The sequence below is a fragment of the Hyperolius riggenbachi genome, chromosome 2 (genome assembly GCF_040937935.1).
Source record: "Hyperolius riggenbachi isolate aHypRig1 chromosome 2, aHypRig1.pri, whole genome shotgun sequence".
Lineage (NCBI taxonomy): Eukaryota > Metazoa > Chordata > Amphibia > Anura > Hyperoliidae > Hyperolius > Hyperolius riggenbachi.
This window is the reverse complement of record NC_090647.1, coordinates 325,867,808-325,883,660: the sequence shown is the minus strand read 5'-3', so window position 1 is coordinate 325,883,660 and position 15,853 is coordinate 325,867,808. Positions and strand designations below refer to the sequence as shown.

Sequence of the window (15,853 nt, the reverse complement as noted above, 5' to 3'; positions counted from 1 at the left end):
CTGATTCAGATAGGTCAGAAACATCCCTTCCCTTGTGTCGCCACGGCTCCATGCCACAATAGTCTGCTAAAACATGAACACAAATACTTTGTGAATGTTGGAGCTGAACAAATGCAGCCTCCAGCCCTCCAATGTTCCTGCAATGCCTGTGTCTGTAGGTCACTCAGGCTCTGAGCATTGCTTTTATAGGTAAACAAGCAATTATAGGACTTCACAAAACAGTTCTGTAGTCACAAAACATCACTGGAGAGGCTTGTGTTTATTTCCTGTGTTTCATTTGTGTCTCTGAAGCAGTTAGAACAGATCTGTTTGAATTTTAAATGAATGAGCTCTTATGTAGTAGTGTTAAGATGTGTGCACTCACACAATAACAGTGTAAAGTGATTGCGACCCGATCCCATGGGTGACAGTTCCAGGCCAGAGATTATACACAGACATGTTTGTCACCTGCTGTTTATTATGTACTGTTGAACGTAGAGGTGAGGAGGGATGACAGCGCGGCACACCATGGAGTGTCTGCTAGTCTAGCCTGATGGGTAAGGAGAAGACCAATGGTCTCATACAGTACTGTCATCTAAAGATCCAGCATTTCAGATGTCTAAACAGTGTTGGGGGGGGGGGGCACTGTACACATGCTAGATTCATAGCGGAGTTGGACCCCAACAGCAGCCTCTGTTGAGTCCCCTCTTGTGCGTCTTTAATTAGCGTTTGAATTCTGTCTTCTTTGCTTTGCAATACATTTCTCTAGCTGGTTGTCTTCCTGCCTTTGAAGTTGTTTCCTGTTGAATTCAGTGGGTGAATATAAAATTCACATAAAACATAAAATATTTCAGAGCTGGTGACTGCAAATCACATCTTTTAGACTTGCCGGTTCTTTTCAATTCTAACCTTTCACCTTTTGCTAATCCTTCCTGCTATTGGCATAAGAGAGCATTGGAAACAGAGTGTGAGCTATTCTTATACTCATATTGCTGCAGCTGTTAGGATGAAAGTTATGCAGAGCAGTGCCAATAAACTGAAGGAGGGACTGTACACTCATTACTGAGCAATTTGTACAGGAGCTACGCACTTTACCTGTGTAGCTGCAGTAATCAGTATAGTGCCTGTACTCTCTCTATTCTCAAATAATGTTTTTTCCCGTTACAGTGCACAGAGCCGTAAGAACATGACAGCGCTATAAGCAACAGCTACCTATACTGGAGGATCCTCCTGCTTCTTACACTGGGGGCCCTCTGGCTACCTCTTATGAGGAGCTACCTCTGACTATCTATACTAAGAGGTCTTTCTGGCTACCTTTACTTGGGGAGCTACTTCTGGCTACCTATATTGGGGAGGCTACCTCTGACTTTCTAAAATAGAAGGGGGGAGGCTACTTCTGTCTACCTATATGGGGCCCTGTAGCTACCTATACTGAGGGGGATACTTCTACCTATCTATGTAGAGACCCTGTGGCTACCTATACTGGGAGGTACTTCTTCTGGCTGGGTCTTTCTGACACTTGGGGGTACCTCTGGCTACCGTTATTGGAGGGATACTTAATGATGGGCACCCCTCTGGCTACCTATAGATGGTGTGGGGGGTGGGGGGAGGGGCACAAAGCTGCCTTATAATTTTTTGGGGGGAGGTCCATCCAAAACTTTGCCATGGGGCCCCATGATTTCCAGCTATGTCCCTGCCTGAGAGCCCAAAGGTCGCAGCAATACAATATTTTTTATTGAGAGATTTTTCCAGTTTCTCTGAATCTTTTTAAGATAGCATGCATTGTAGTTGATAAAATCCCAAATTTATTTAGCAGTTTTAAGTTGATGATCATTATTCTTAGGTTGTTGCACTATTTTACCACACATTACTACACTATTGTACCCCTTTGCCATCTTCTCTTCTGAGATTTCTACTGATCTGATGCCAGTTAACCTAATTAGTTTTGAAACGTTCCACCAGAGTCCTTTCTTTAGCATCACACAAGTTTTCACTCTTGTGTTGCCCTTGTCTCAACTCTTCTGAAGCATGTTGTTAATGACAACTCAAAATGAGCATATACAGTATTTTTCTTAAAACAATCATATGATGTATTTGAGCTATTTCATTTAAATATAGGGTTTAAAGAATTGGCACATAATTGCATTCTGTTTTTACTTAAATTTTACACAGTGTCACAAGTATTTTGGAAGCATCATTGTCACATTGTTTTAATAATGCATGTCACCAACTAACCTTGCTGGTCTCAGCTGCTCAATCTGCTCTCTGTTAATGAGGGCTGCCATATTGCTGTTTGCAAAGGACTTTGCCTGCATCTGTGTGTTTGCTAGATGTGACACTACACAGCAATTTCCAGCAGAGCAATAACATATCCTGATTTACAGTATTTGGTGAATAGTAGCTGCATTTTGATAACTCCTTACAATGTTGTGCTGTAGAGGGAATTATTATTGTAATATGGATGTAAAGAATATTTTCCATATACTGTATATAGTGCTTGACTGTGTGTGTATTGTAGAAGTGAACATAGAGCAGGGTCTATGTAATTTTTTGCGGTGGTCATCTTGGAGCAGGGCAAGCTGAATGACGGCTCACCCTGCTGCCGCTGAAATTCCTGGCGGGATCAAATACTAAGTGTTTTAAGTGTTTTTAGGGCAGTATTGTATTGTGTAGTTTTGATACTTTAGCAACATTAATAAAGGTAATTAAATTTTGTATCCTCAGAGCGGCAGCATAGTATTTTTGTATTGAATTTGGATCAAATACTATTCCCCCTCTGAATCATAGCAACTTCGACGGAGAAGTAATTGTCGCAGACTATAACACTGCTCTAGCTGCACCAAACTCAGACGCTACCCGGCTGGCGATGTGCGCTGAGAAGAGGCGTCCCGCAGAGCAGTGCTTCTCTGTAACAGTTGCAGAAACAGATGGTGGGGCAGGAAAGCCTACAATCCACTGAGATGAAGCTGGTATAGAATACTGCTGACTTATATAAAAAATTATATTGATCTATGTGTATACCTTTGTCCAGGTTATTGACCTATGTATAGGACAACCCTTATTGGCAATAATTCCCATCTAGATTTTCTACACTATTCCATGGGAGAAGTCCCATTGTGATTTATTACCAATCCCCCAGTCTGTCTAGAACCTGGCCTGGTCTTACACACAATTTTTCATTCTGTAATAATGTGAACCTGAAGCGGAATTAGGAAAAACACAGTTAGATACCTATCTAAAGGGAAGGCTCTGGATCCCACTGACCCTTCCCAGTCCTTGCTACATACCCTCATTTCACCGCTGTTCCCCATTGACGTTATTCAACCTTGCTATCTATAGGGAGGGGAAGGGAAGGAACTGTCTGGGAGCTGTCTGGGTACATCTGGCTATATATAGGAAAGAGAAGGGGGGCATATCTGGCTATCTATTGGGGGGTCGTGACTTGAGTGGTGTGTTAAGGGGAGGAATTTAGGGCGTAAGAGCTTATGTGCCCATAGGCTCCTGAGCTGTAAATCCAGCCCTGAGTTGCCCACTCTCCAAACCTGGGACCTGCAATATGAATTTATTTTAATTTTTTATTTATTTATTTTTGTAAAATAAGTTTTTATTGTTTTCAAAAGGTATTATTTACAACTTCCATACAACACATCTGCAGAGGTTGTCTGGGCCTGGGGTGATTGCAAGCTGCAGAGGAATCAGCTGCATAGGAAAGGTGATTGGCCTTTGTCCTCCGAAGATTTGCCTTCACCTTATTAGTTAGATGCTTTTGGATGTGTTGACCACTTTTGGATGTGCTGAAGTTTCATAGACTATACAAGACTATGCAAGAGGTGCTTGCATATTGTTGATTTCCAGATATTCTCCAGAGTGATGTCACACATACACTGTTTGTGGTCCATTAGGTAAACAACTGACATCTACCCAATAGTAGGCCCAATCCAATTCACATTAATCAATAAAATGCCTTTTAAAGGGAACCTGAGACGGGGAGGGAAAGGAAAATGGTACATACTAGGGGCTTCTTTCAGCCCCCTCCAGGCTGATTGCTCCCTTGCTGTCCGCCTCCACCGCCTGCATCGTCTGGAATTCGGCCGTGAAAGTCGTCAGGTTTGGGATGCTCCGCGCATGCACCTCTATCATAGGTCTGCTACCGCTAATGGAAAAATTACAGGGGAGCACTCGTGGTCGGACTGCGCCTGCTCCGACTAGCCCCAACTGAAGGACTTTCGGGCCAAATTCCAGACAATCCAGGTGGTGGAGGAGGACAACGACGGGGGAGTGATCAGCCTGGAGGGGGCCAGGTATGTATCATTTTTCTCTCCCTCCCTATCTCAGGTACCCTTTAGGCCACCAGCAAGCAAGAAAATACTCATAATAATTTTCAATGTACTTTTTTCACCTACTTTTTTGGCATTTTTTCATTTGCAGATTGCTGAAAAGTTATTTTAAAAAGAAGATTCAAAATTATCATTATTATGAGAAAACTTAGGAGAAAAATGAATTTGATCAGATTTAGTCCCATTGATTGTCCACTTTGATTACCACTTTGCAGCACTGGAATCTGATTGGACACTGATCAGAATGCTGGCACCACCAGCTTTGTACTTAGCGATGCAGTACAAAGCTACGCCACCAACAGCTGCCCACTGCTCCTTGCCATGCCTGCCAGGATTGCTTCAAATAAAAATGGTGTTTCCCAATTAATGTTCCATCTGTAAAATGATTGAACATTGACTAAAGACCTTCACTTTTGATACTACTTTAGATCTGATGTTTTATTGAATTTAACAATCAATTAGAAAAAAATCAAATCGATTTAAATCAACCTTTTTACCTGTTGACAAGAGTTCAGGTGGGCAGAATCAATGTCATTTCCCTTGTGTCCTAAAAGGCTATATTCCAGCTATGCACAAATGTGACCATTATTCCCTGTACTGTAAATAACAATGTGGTACTGTGCTTCTTCACTGCTTCGGGTCAATTAAACATTTCTAAACTAAAAGAAACTCAGCACATTAATGTTTGCAACATGGTGCCTGATTATTTTCTGTTAATTTAATCCCTTCATCAAACGGTTTATGGCTTCATCTGAACACACCTTGATGTGGCTGCTCACTGAGCATAACGGTAAACAAAGGCTTTGCAACAATGCCAATATTTTTCATGCTCTGCAGAAATACTTATTTTTCCTTTCTAAACATGCTTAAAGCAAACCTGACCTGAACAGAGACTTCTGAGATAATAATTGTATGTGTAATTGTATGTGTAGTAGTGATGGTAAATAGAACTTGGAGTCGCACATTTATATTTTCAGGTTAAGGGCTGCAATTCTAAGCCTGGGTTCACATTGCATACAAAGCAGTTAATTTGGTTAATGGCGGCTGTCTTTTAAAATGGGTGCCACGTAGACTGCAATGTTAAGCAGTAGAATATTGTTAATTTTACTGATATTCCACTAGCAGTTTTCCTTGGCCCCCCAATTACTGCACTGCACTTTTTACATGTACACCATTGCACCAGATACGCAACAGTGCATTCACAGCTTATTCGATCAGGATATGCTGCATTACGTCATAGTGTCCATCGTTGCATTCACATGTGCATCCAGTCCCCTGCTGCTGCCACATGTCCAATCCACTTGTTGCCATCAAATTCAGCTCCACTGCCGCTGCTGCCACCACCGCTCTAGTTCTCTGCAGAGGAGGAGCGCCGGTATACAGAGCAGAGACCTGGCAAAAGGGTTATGGGGCTCCCCACTGGATTGCAACAGACCAATGGGAATCCTCACTCCACCAGGAAAGATTCTCATTGGTCCACCACTCCCTGGGGAGAAAGGATTCCCATTGATCTGTTTCAATCCATTGGGGAGCCCCATGCTTCTGTCAGGACTCTGGCAGATCTGTATACCAGCGCTTCTCCCCTGCAGTGGACCCGAGTGACAGTGCCAGCAGAGGCAGTGCACTCAAGGTGACAAAAGACAGGTTAGTAAAGTGGCAACATGTATGCAGTGTATTCAGGTTTAAGGGTTAGGCATTAGGTAGCTAGTTTGTGTAGTGGGGGGGGGGGAGGAAGTTTATGGGTTAGGCATCGGGGGAGAGTTCTGTATTCGGTATTTAATGCCTATAGTTTACTATCGACCTTACTACGCACCCAAATTTCCAGTCGCCCTTAATTAGCGTATGCCTGAATTGTACAGCTTACATTAAGATGCCTCAAACCAGGCAACAAATTCAATCTTGAATTGTCCAATTTTGGTGATTCTTTGCAAATAGTTCATGTTCTTAGCTGACAGGAGTGGCATCCAGTGTGGTCTTCTATTGTTGTGGGCCCATCTGCTTCAAGGTTTGATGTGTTGTGTGTTCAGAGATGATATTCTGCATTCCTTGGTTGTAACAAGAGATTTTTCAGCTACCACTGCAGCTTTTTTTTTTTTATCTCAAACCAATCTGCCCATTCTCCTCTGACATCAACAAGGCATGTTCATCTACACAGCTGCCACTCACTGGATATTTTTTCTTTTTCAGACCATTCTCAATAAACCCTAAAGATGGTTGTTTATCAAAATCCCAGTAGACTGGCAGTTTCTAAAATACTCAGAGCACCCTTCTGGCACCAGCATACCAACAATGATGCTACATTCAAAGTCAATTAATTTACTCTTTATTCCCCATTCTGATGCTTTGAGTGACTTTCAGCAACTTGTGTGCATCATGTGTAGATGCCTAAATGTAGTGAGTTGCTGCTATGTGATTGGCTGCTTAGCTTTTTGTATGTACAAGCGAATGAACACACACACATACATATTATAATTATAGCTAAAAGATACTGAGAAATGGAATGCAGCAGTTACAGAAAACAACTGTTGATATGGATAAAACAGTTACAATCATAAAATGCTATTAAGATCATTAGAATTAGATTATAAGAATATGACTTTCCAGAACTGGCTTATTGGCTTGATCTGTCTCATTACCCACTCACCTCAGTTGCAATTCTGATAGTGATGTCAGTTTACTGTCTAGTAGTTATTGGCCTGGCGAGAGATAATAGCAGAATCACAGTACTGCGGTGACAGTCTGTGGCTTTGAGTGAGAGAGAGACAAAGAAATCTGACATGTCTACTTTTATAGTCAACATAGATACAAATAAGCACTAACCTAATAGGCGTTTGAATTACCAGGTAATTAGTGGTAGTGACTAGAAAGAGGAGTAATATAGAATATTATATTAGTATGTCTGCAGATTTCATAATCTAGTTTATTACCAACCCTATCTTGACTCAAGGACACTGGAATTACAGTAATGACCAGGAAAGTATAATATGCTAGATTAGAATTATTATATAGAGGATGGATTGTAAACGCCAACATTGTTATGACAAAAATGTACCTAATTTCCCTTAGCACTAATAAACCACTCTCAGTTCACCTTGACAGCAGATGTGTGCAGTTATCACGCAGTTTAGTGTGCAGATTCTGTCTCCTACTCACCTGGTTGCTGCCCATATGATGGAGTGTGGTTTTCCAAACGGGTTTGAGGTCAGCAGGTGCCAGGCAGTAATCCAAACTGCTGTACATGTAACGTTTGGTGGGCAGTTACCGTCTGCCGAGATTGGACTAAACTGGTATGGCACTGTGTTAAAGGGGTACCTGAAGTAATGGAACATAATAAGATAAATATGTGTGCACAATCCTAATCCTACTTGGGACTAGTCTGTGTTCCATTTTTCTTTTTTTCTCACTGTAAGGGTTAAGAATACAGGGCTGTAAATAACACTTTCTCTGCAGAGGAAGAGACTGCATAACTCTCATTGATAACTAATTGCAGGCAATAAAACATTTGCATAGCAGATAAACAATTCTAAGAGCAGGCAACAGATTAAAATAGGCTCATAGCTCAAGGCTTTTCTGTAATGTAAACCTGTTCGCATTCACCAGAGACAATAACATCTTTGAACCTAGAGTTGTAGCTTTTAAACACAAAATAGTAAAGGACAACTGAGGTGACATGTGACATGATGAGTTAGACATGTGTATGTAAAGTGGCAAGCACACACATGACTATGCTGTGTTCCTTTTTTTCTTTCTCTGCCTGAAAAAGTTAAACATCAGGTAATTGACAGCTTCTGCCTTGGTCAGGACTGGGTCAGCCTGAGTCAGACTATGGCGTAACCTTCACTGATAAGTAAGTACAGTCATAAAACACTTTCCTGCCAGTTAATGGCTTCTGAGAGCAGGAAAGAGATAAAAAGGTTCAATAATTCATAGATTTGAGCTCTGACATACTTTAACCTTCTTGGCAGTAACCCCGAGCTGAGCTCGGGGTAAGCCGCCGCGGAGGATTTCTCAGGCCCTGCTGGGCCGATTTTCCTAATTTTTTTTTTAGAACACGCAGCAAACACTTTGCTTGCTGCATGTTCGGGTAGATCGCCGCCGCTCGCCGCCGATGCACCGCTACCCGCCGCGATACAGGCCCCCCCGCATACCCCTTGCGCAGCCTGGCCAATCGTTGCCAGGCTGTGCTATGGGGTGCATCGGGACTCCCTGTGACGCCGATGACGTCACTCCGTTCGTCACCATGGCAGCGGGGGAAGCCCTGAAGGAAATCCCATTTAGAACGGGATTTCCAGATGGACTTCATCGCCGGCGGCGATCGGAGGGGTAGGAGGGAGGCCGCAGGGAGGGGGGAATCATGTAGCTAGAGCTAGGCTAGCTACATGATGAAAAAAAATTAGGCTTAAAAAACCTCCCGCAGCCGTGCAGCTGGAGGGTTAATGAAGGTGTCATTATGCAGAGACAATGAAACAGTAAAAAAAAATTTGATTTAACCTGCTGGGCGGTCTGGACGAGCTCAGCTCGTCCAGTACCGCCGGAGCCTGCCGCTCAGGCCCTGCTGGGCCGATTTGGCTGAAATAAAAAGCAGCACACGCAGCCGGCACTTTGCCAGCCGCGTGTGCTGCCTGATCGCCGCCGCTCTGCGGCGATCCGCCGCGAGCAGCGGCGAAAGAGGGTCCCCCCAGCCGCCTGAGCCCAGCGTAGCCGGAACAAAAAGTTCCGGCCAGCGCTAAGGGCTGGATCGGAGGCGGCTGACGTCAGGACGTCGGCTGACGTCGATGACGTCACTCCGCTCGTCGCTATGGCGACGATGTAAGCAAAACAAGGAAGGCCGCTCATTGCGGCCTTCCTTGTTTATTCTGGGCGCCGGAGGCGATCGGAAGAACGCCTCCAGAGCGCCCTCTAGTGGGCTTTCATGCAGCCAACTTTTAGTTGGCTGCATGAAATAGTTTTTTTTTTATTAAAAAAAAACCCTCCCGCAGCCTGCCTGGCGATCTTAATAGAACGCCAGGCAGGTTAAATATAAAATAAAACTGAGATATCTTCAAAAGTCATTTTTAGGAGACTGAGGATAGATACAATTGTTTTTCTTATCAATTTATTTTCACCTCGGATGTCCTTTAACCACTTCACCACTGAGGGGTTTTACCCCTTGAGCACCAGAGCAATTTTCACCTTTCAGCGCTCCTTCCATTCATTCGTCTATAACTTTATCATTACTTATCACAATGAAATGAACTATATCTTGTTTTTTTTCACCACCAATTAGGCTTTCTTTAGATGGGACATTATGCCAAGAATTATTTTATTCTAAATGTGTTTTAATAGGAAAATAGGAAAAAATGTGGGAAAAAATTTATTATTTTTCAGTTTTCGGCCTTTATAGTTTTTAAATAATGCATGCTACTGTAATTAAAACCCATGAAATGTATTTGCCCATTTGTCCCGGTTATAAAACCATTTAAATTATGTCCCTATCACAATGTTTGGCGCCAATATTTTATTTGGAAATAAAGGTGCATTTTTTTCAGTTTTGCGTCCATCCCTAATTACAAGCCCATAGTTTATAAAGTAACAGTGTTATACCCTCTTGACATAAATATTTAAAAAGTTCAGTCCCTAAGGTAACTATTTATGTATTTTTTTTATTGTATTTTTTTTTTATTACAGGTAATGAGTTAATTTTTAATGTATAACTAATGTATTTGTATATGAAAAATGCTTTAGGGTGTAGTTTTACTATTTGGCCACAAGATGGCCACAGTAAGTTTTTGTTTATACGACCTGCAAGCGTACAGGAAGTACGCTTGCAGGAAGTTCAGGTAGGCTGGGCAACTTTTTTTTTCACAATGATCGCGCTGCTTCTCGTAGAAGTAGCTGATCATTGCGGGGGGCTTAGATCAACGAACGGGAAATGTTTTCCCCGTTTATTGATCTCCAGGCGAGCAGGCGGCGGCGTGCACGAGCGCGGGGGCACGTGGACGAGCGAGCGGGAGCGCGGACATCGGCGGGAGCGGCGTCAGGTACGGATTTCTCCGTCCCTTGGTGGTAACAGGGTGGAAAAAGGGACGGAGAAATCCGTACCGCTGGGGGTAAAGTGGTTAAAGGGACTCTGAGCTGTGTCCTAAAAAAGAAAACGGGACTCACCTGGTGCTCCAGCCCACTGTAGCCCACGAGGTCCCCTGCATCCTCCCGGCCCCCTCCGTGGTCCCGCTGGGGGCTCCGGTAATGCGCTGACTTCAGGTGAAGTCACGCGTGCTCGCCCCCTGCTGTTTACCCATTGCATCATCACACCTGCCACCATAAGAATCCGGCGCATGCGTGGTTCAGTCTTTAGAGAACTACGCATGCACAAGACTCTTATGGCGGTCGGCGTGATGACGTGATGGGTACGCAGCAGGGGTGAGCATGCGTGACTTCACCTGCAGTCGATGAAGTAGAGTGCGGAGGGGGCCAGAGGTGAGACAGATGGGGGGCACTGGAGGCACAGGGTGCATAGAGAAGGGGGACAGAGATGGCACCGTGTTTCCACTTATGGACAGATTCAGGTTAAGAACAAACCTACAGTCTCTATCTTCTTAACCGGGGACTACCTGTATGTATGTGTATATGTACCTATTGTGAACCCTGAATTGTACACATAATTACAGCGCAGAAATAACTGGTGCACAGACTTCAATGAGAAACATGCTTTCAGAGGTACAGTGTGAGCTCCCTGAAGCGCTCAGTGTCATTATATGAGCTGTGACAGATGCTAGTGCTGTACTAAATATTCACACACAGGCACATGCACGCAATGTACCTCTAGACAATCCCAGTGGGTATGCATGTTACAGGAACAGCACACGATGCTGCCAGGCAGGTGAAGAGGTAGCCAATGTAAGCAGTACAGTGCTGTTCTGTCTCTAGGACATCATTATACAGCAACTCATTTAAAACCCAGGAATATTAACATATTGTTAATAGGATCATTAGTGTCCCGCAGGTCCATCTATTACATGCTCGTGTCTGTAAGATCTAGGAGTCACACTCAACAATAATGAGAATTCAGCAGCTCAGAGCTATGCAGCAGAATGAGGGTTCTGCAAGAGAGATAGAGGAATTTTAGAAATGCACTGCTCTATATGGTAATCAGTGTTCCCACATAGCTCAGTAATGTCATATACTTCCTTCCTCTTTAAGCGAATAAAGCTGTGATGAGTACAGGTGTCAGAGGTGACAATGAAAGAAAAAAACACACTGTGGGGGCGAGACCTAAATTAAAATAGATTTGGTTGTGGAAATGTTTTTGAGAAGCCATTATTTAGAAAGTGTGCAGTCTGACACCTTGTGGCTAGTAGCAGCACAGCATCACATCTGTTTGGCATGAACAATTGCTGACAGTCCATAGGTATAGCATATATGGACAGGAAAATAGCTATATTCATCTTGGATTTGATGGCAGTAACATGCAGTGCAGGAGATTTGGGCGCAGCAGGCGCCACCGTAGACCATAATCGGAATTACAGCTATAGCAGCGTACAGAGAGCAACTTCGGCGCCGTCAGAAGACGGAGCTGAAGTTACTTTTAAAACACTGTAATTTGGCCACCAGCGATAGCTGTCAGCCGGACTACATCATTCCCCACCATCCACATGGACCTGGAGGGGGAATAGTTATTAAAGGGAACCTAAACTGAGAGTGATATGGATGTTTCCTTTTAAACAATACCAGTTGCCTGGCAGTCCTGCTGATCTCTTTGGCTGCAGTGGTGGTTGAATCACACCCCTGAAACAAGCATGCAGCTAATCCAATCTGACTTCCGTCAGAGCACTTGATCTACATGCTTGTTGAGGGACTGTGGCTAAAAGTATTAGACACGCCGGATCAGCAGGAGAGTCAGGAAACTTGCATTATTTTAAAAGGAAAAATCCATATCCTTCTCAGTTTAGGTTCCCATAAAGCCACCACAACTTGTGCAGGAGCCAGGTAAGCCATATATCGGCTGTATCCTGCGCCCAAATCTCCCGGCGATGATTTCATTTGTACGTGTAACACGTTTCAAAAAACAAGGGCATGGTTACCGCTATGTTGCATTACCATTTTGGGAATAAGGATTTAAACTACTTGTTCCTTTGCATTATTTTGTTCTTATGCACTAAATGTTGTTAGTGGGTGACAGGTTTAGACTGCAGGCAGTTTATCACCTTGACTCTTTTACTGTGGGGCCATGCTGTTGTAATACATGCAGAAAGCAGTCTAGCATTGCCATTCAAAAAAAAAAAGAATGTCCAATTGTCCATCCCTATAAAAGAGGTCATGTCATCTGTCAGCTTATGGTCAGCCAGACAGTGCCTCTTCTCTTTAGCCCAGAGGATGCATTGCCTATTATTTCCCAAAGAGATTTCAGATTTTGATTTGTTAGACGACAGGACAGTTCTCCACGTCACCTCAGTGCATCTTAAATGAGCTCGGGCCCAGCGTAGGAGGCAGTGTTTCTGGAGCATGTGCACAAATGATTTCTTCTTTGCATTATAGAATTTTACCATTGCTACTGCAAGCAGTGTACTGCAGGTAACGCTATTAGCGCGGCTCGCAGTACATGGTTACTGCAAGTGTTACTATGGTAACGCCCATTGTAACACACACGTTAACATAGTAACACTTGCATTAATCATGTACTGCGGATCGTGCTAATAGTGTAACTCGGGGAAACTGCTGGCATAGTAACGGTAATGTTGTCATGCACTGCATGTGCACAGCAATATTACCAGCGCTCACTGCATCATCCCCACTGTCCCTTAACTAGCTGTATTGTACTCCCACCATAGAGGACTGTCTTTTCTCAGAGATATTGTATACAACATATTTAATTACTGTACAAGGCCAACTTAGCAGTTGTGTTATAATGAGTCCATTGTCCACCCTCCACAAAAAATTACCTTCATTTCATGACATTTTGCAATTTTCAAATTTTTCCACATTTTGACTGACTGTTACTCTGTCCATAAGCTGTCTATCACACAAAATTACAATTTGCTTGTTGTTACTTTAACCGTGATTTTAATAAAACATACAAAGTCTTTTGGAAGTTCTCCTACATATACTTATCAAATTTGACGGTTCTAACATGTATTGGGGCTTTGCTGTTAGTTGCTTCCTCTTGAGGCAATAATTATACCGGCTGCAAATGTGCTTGATAAGATTTCGCCAAAGTACTTAGAAAGTGGCTTGACAATCTGCTCAGATATGAGTTGCATTGCAGCTGCTGCGTGACCCCGTGAAAACTAGCAGGCTAAATGTTCCCACTCCATGCTATTGCAGCACATTCGTTAGTGACAGAGCAAACAATGCTTAGGCATAATTGCAGGAAGATGTTGAGAAACACCATAAAAACAGCGGGACGACTTTTTAAGAATATACAGTACTGCATATCTAAGCATCAAAATACATGACTATGGTAAGTTGCAAGGCAGATTCACCCATCTCATGTGATAAGCAGAAGACTATTCACATATTGGCTGAATTAGGAAGCAGACCACAGCAGTATTCCAGCTGTAACCATCAGGCAAGTGTCATGCGTGAGTGTAGCTATGTTCTTCCTGTAGAGACCTTAGATAGAGGAGAAGCCGGTGCTAAGGGACGTAGCCAAATCAAATACAAACCACTATTATTGCATTGCGCTACAAATACATACATACACAAAGCAAAGTGTGACACAGACAACGATATAAAGCACTATAGAAAAATACTAGAAGTGCTACTACCGTGTTTCCCTGAAAATAAGACACTGTCTTATATTAATTTTACCTTAAAGGGACTCCAAACACCTCTCATGGGCATGCCTTTAAGACTCCAACCAGTACTGCAAAGTACTTAAAGATGCATACCTTTCTGTAGCTTGTGCTCTCCTCTTTCATTTGATGCCTGAATCGCCGTTCTACACCAAATAGTTTTCGTTCTATTTCAATTTAAAAATTGCAGCTGCCATCTTGGCTATGTTATAACTTCCAGGTCACCCCTGTCTTCTCTGTTAGGCCTCCTTTCCATGGACTGTTGAACTGTGTGCTCAGCAAGCAGTTGCCAGGCTGCAGTGAGCAGTTACCAGGCAGCAAAAAGCAGTTACCCTGGCAGTGAGCATGTGTGAGAGTTTGAGAGGCATTTCACTGCCTACCAACAGTCCATGGAAAGGAGGCCTTAGAGAAATGCATCACTGAATGAAGCAGGAAGAGAAAGTGACACGCATGGCCATTGCAAGGGACTCCTCCAGAGGGGTCATAGCACAACTTTGTTGGAAGTTGTCTGGCTAAAAGGCATGCCCATGATAGGTGCTTGGAGTCCCTTTCAAAATATGTGCTAGGGCTTATTTTTGGGGAGGTCTTATATTTTGTGGGGGTAGGCAGATCCCCCTTTAGTATTTAGCCAGATCTCCCCCAGTATATAGCCAGAAACCCCTAGTGTATACCCAGACACCCTCCCACCCCCAGTATATAGCCAGAACCCCCTAGTATGTAGCCAGTATAAATAGACATATCCCCCCCCCTCCCCAGCTGGCCCCCTCCTCCAGAAAGATAGATCCCCCTCCGGCTTACACAGTGCATAATTCAAACCTCAAATCAGCGGGGAAAGGCAGCAAAACGTTTACACTATCAACGCTGCCGTATACAGGAAGTGATCTCTGTTTACCTCCTGTGTACAGCGGCGCTGTTACTATACAACTTTAGCTGCCTTTCCCCGCTCATCTGGGATCTGAGGGAGATCCGATTTGCTGGAGGAGGGGGGGCAGCGGCAGGGAGGTAAATCGGCAGCAGCGATGGTGCAGCATCATCGGGGGGTGTGCAGCTAGGTCTTATTTTTGGGGGATGTCTTATATTTCAAGCATGCTTGTAATATAAGATAAGTCTTATTTTCAGAGGATGTCTTTTATTTTATTTTAAGACAGTAGCGGAGGGTATTAGTCTAATAAAAAAAATAAATAAATAAAAAGCTGTATATTTCCTTCTTCATATTCATCCATTCTCTATCCCACATCTGTCAGCACACAGGCAGACACTTCATGCATCTGAATCTCAAACTAGGCACAATTTGGGTTCTAACAATTTATATAACGGGAACACATGCAGGCATGAACCAACTTTTCAAGGGGCATCGCATTTTCACTCCATTTAAAGTAATGGGATGTAAAGGCATGGGGACAACTGAGCTACAGCCCCAACCAAGGCCACAGTGGCTTTAGGACACATGCTAACAAATAAGCCTAGCTGTGCTCTTCTTGCAGAGACCATAGAGAACGTGCAGTTGCAAAGGGATGTAGCCAAGTGAAATCTGAGTACAGCCCAGGTGTGTACTGCACTTGGGTAAGTATAGAAGCAGAGTATTGTACGGTGTTAGCCATCAGTAAAAGTAAGACGTTTTATTAAGTTGTATAAGGCATCTTAAGGAGATGTAGTATGTATGTTTGCAAAAATAAAAATAAAAAAATGTATGCATCCCCTTTTGATGTTGCATGTACAGTACTGTATACAGAATAGCTGTGTGCTCCAACATCTTGTACAGGATTC

At 43.3% G+C, this 15,853-nt stretch overlaps 1 long non-coding RNA gene across 1 annotated transcript; it reads right to left on the bottom strand.

Moving 5' to 3' along the window:
* Positions 1–439: 439 nt before the first annotated feature.
* Positions 440–14,317, bottom strand: LOC137544416 (uncharacterized). Its single transcript, XR_011025858.1, has 3 exons — positions 14,183–14,317; positions 7,470–7,628; positions 440–779 (listed from the first exon to the last, which is right to left on the bottom strand). It is a non-coding gene; the product is annotated as an uncharacterized lncRNA (long non-coding RNA).
* Positions 14,318–15,853: the final 1,536 nt, after the last annotated feature.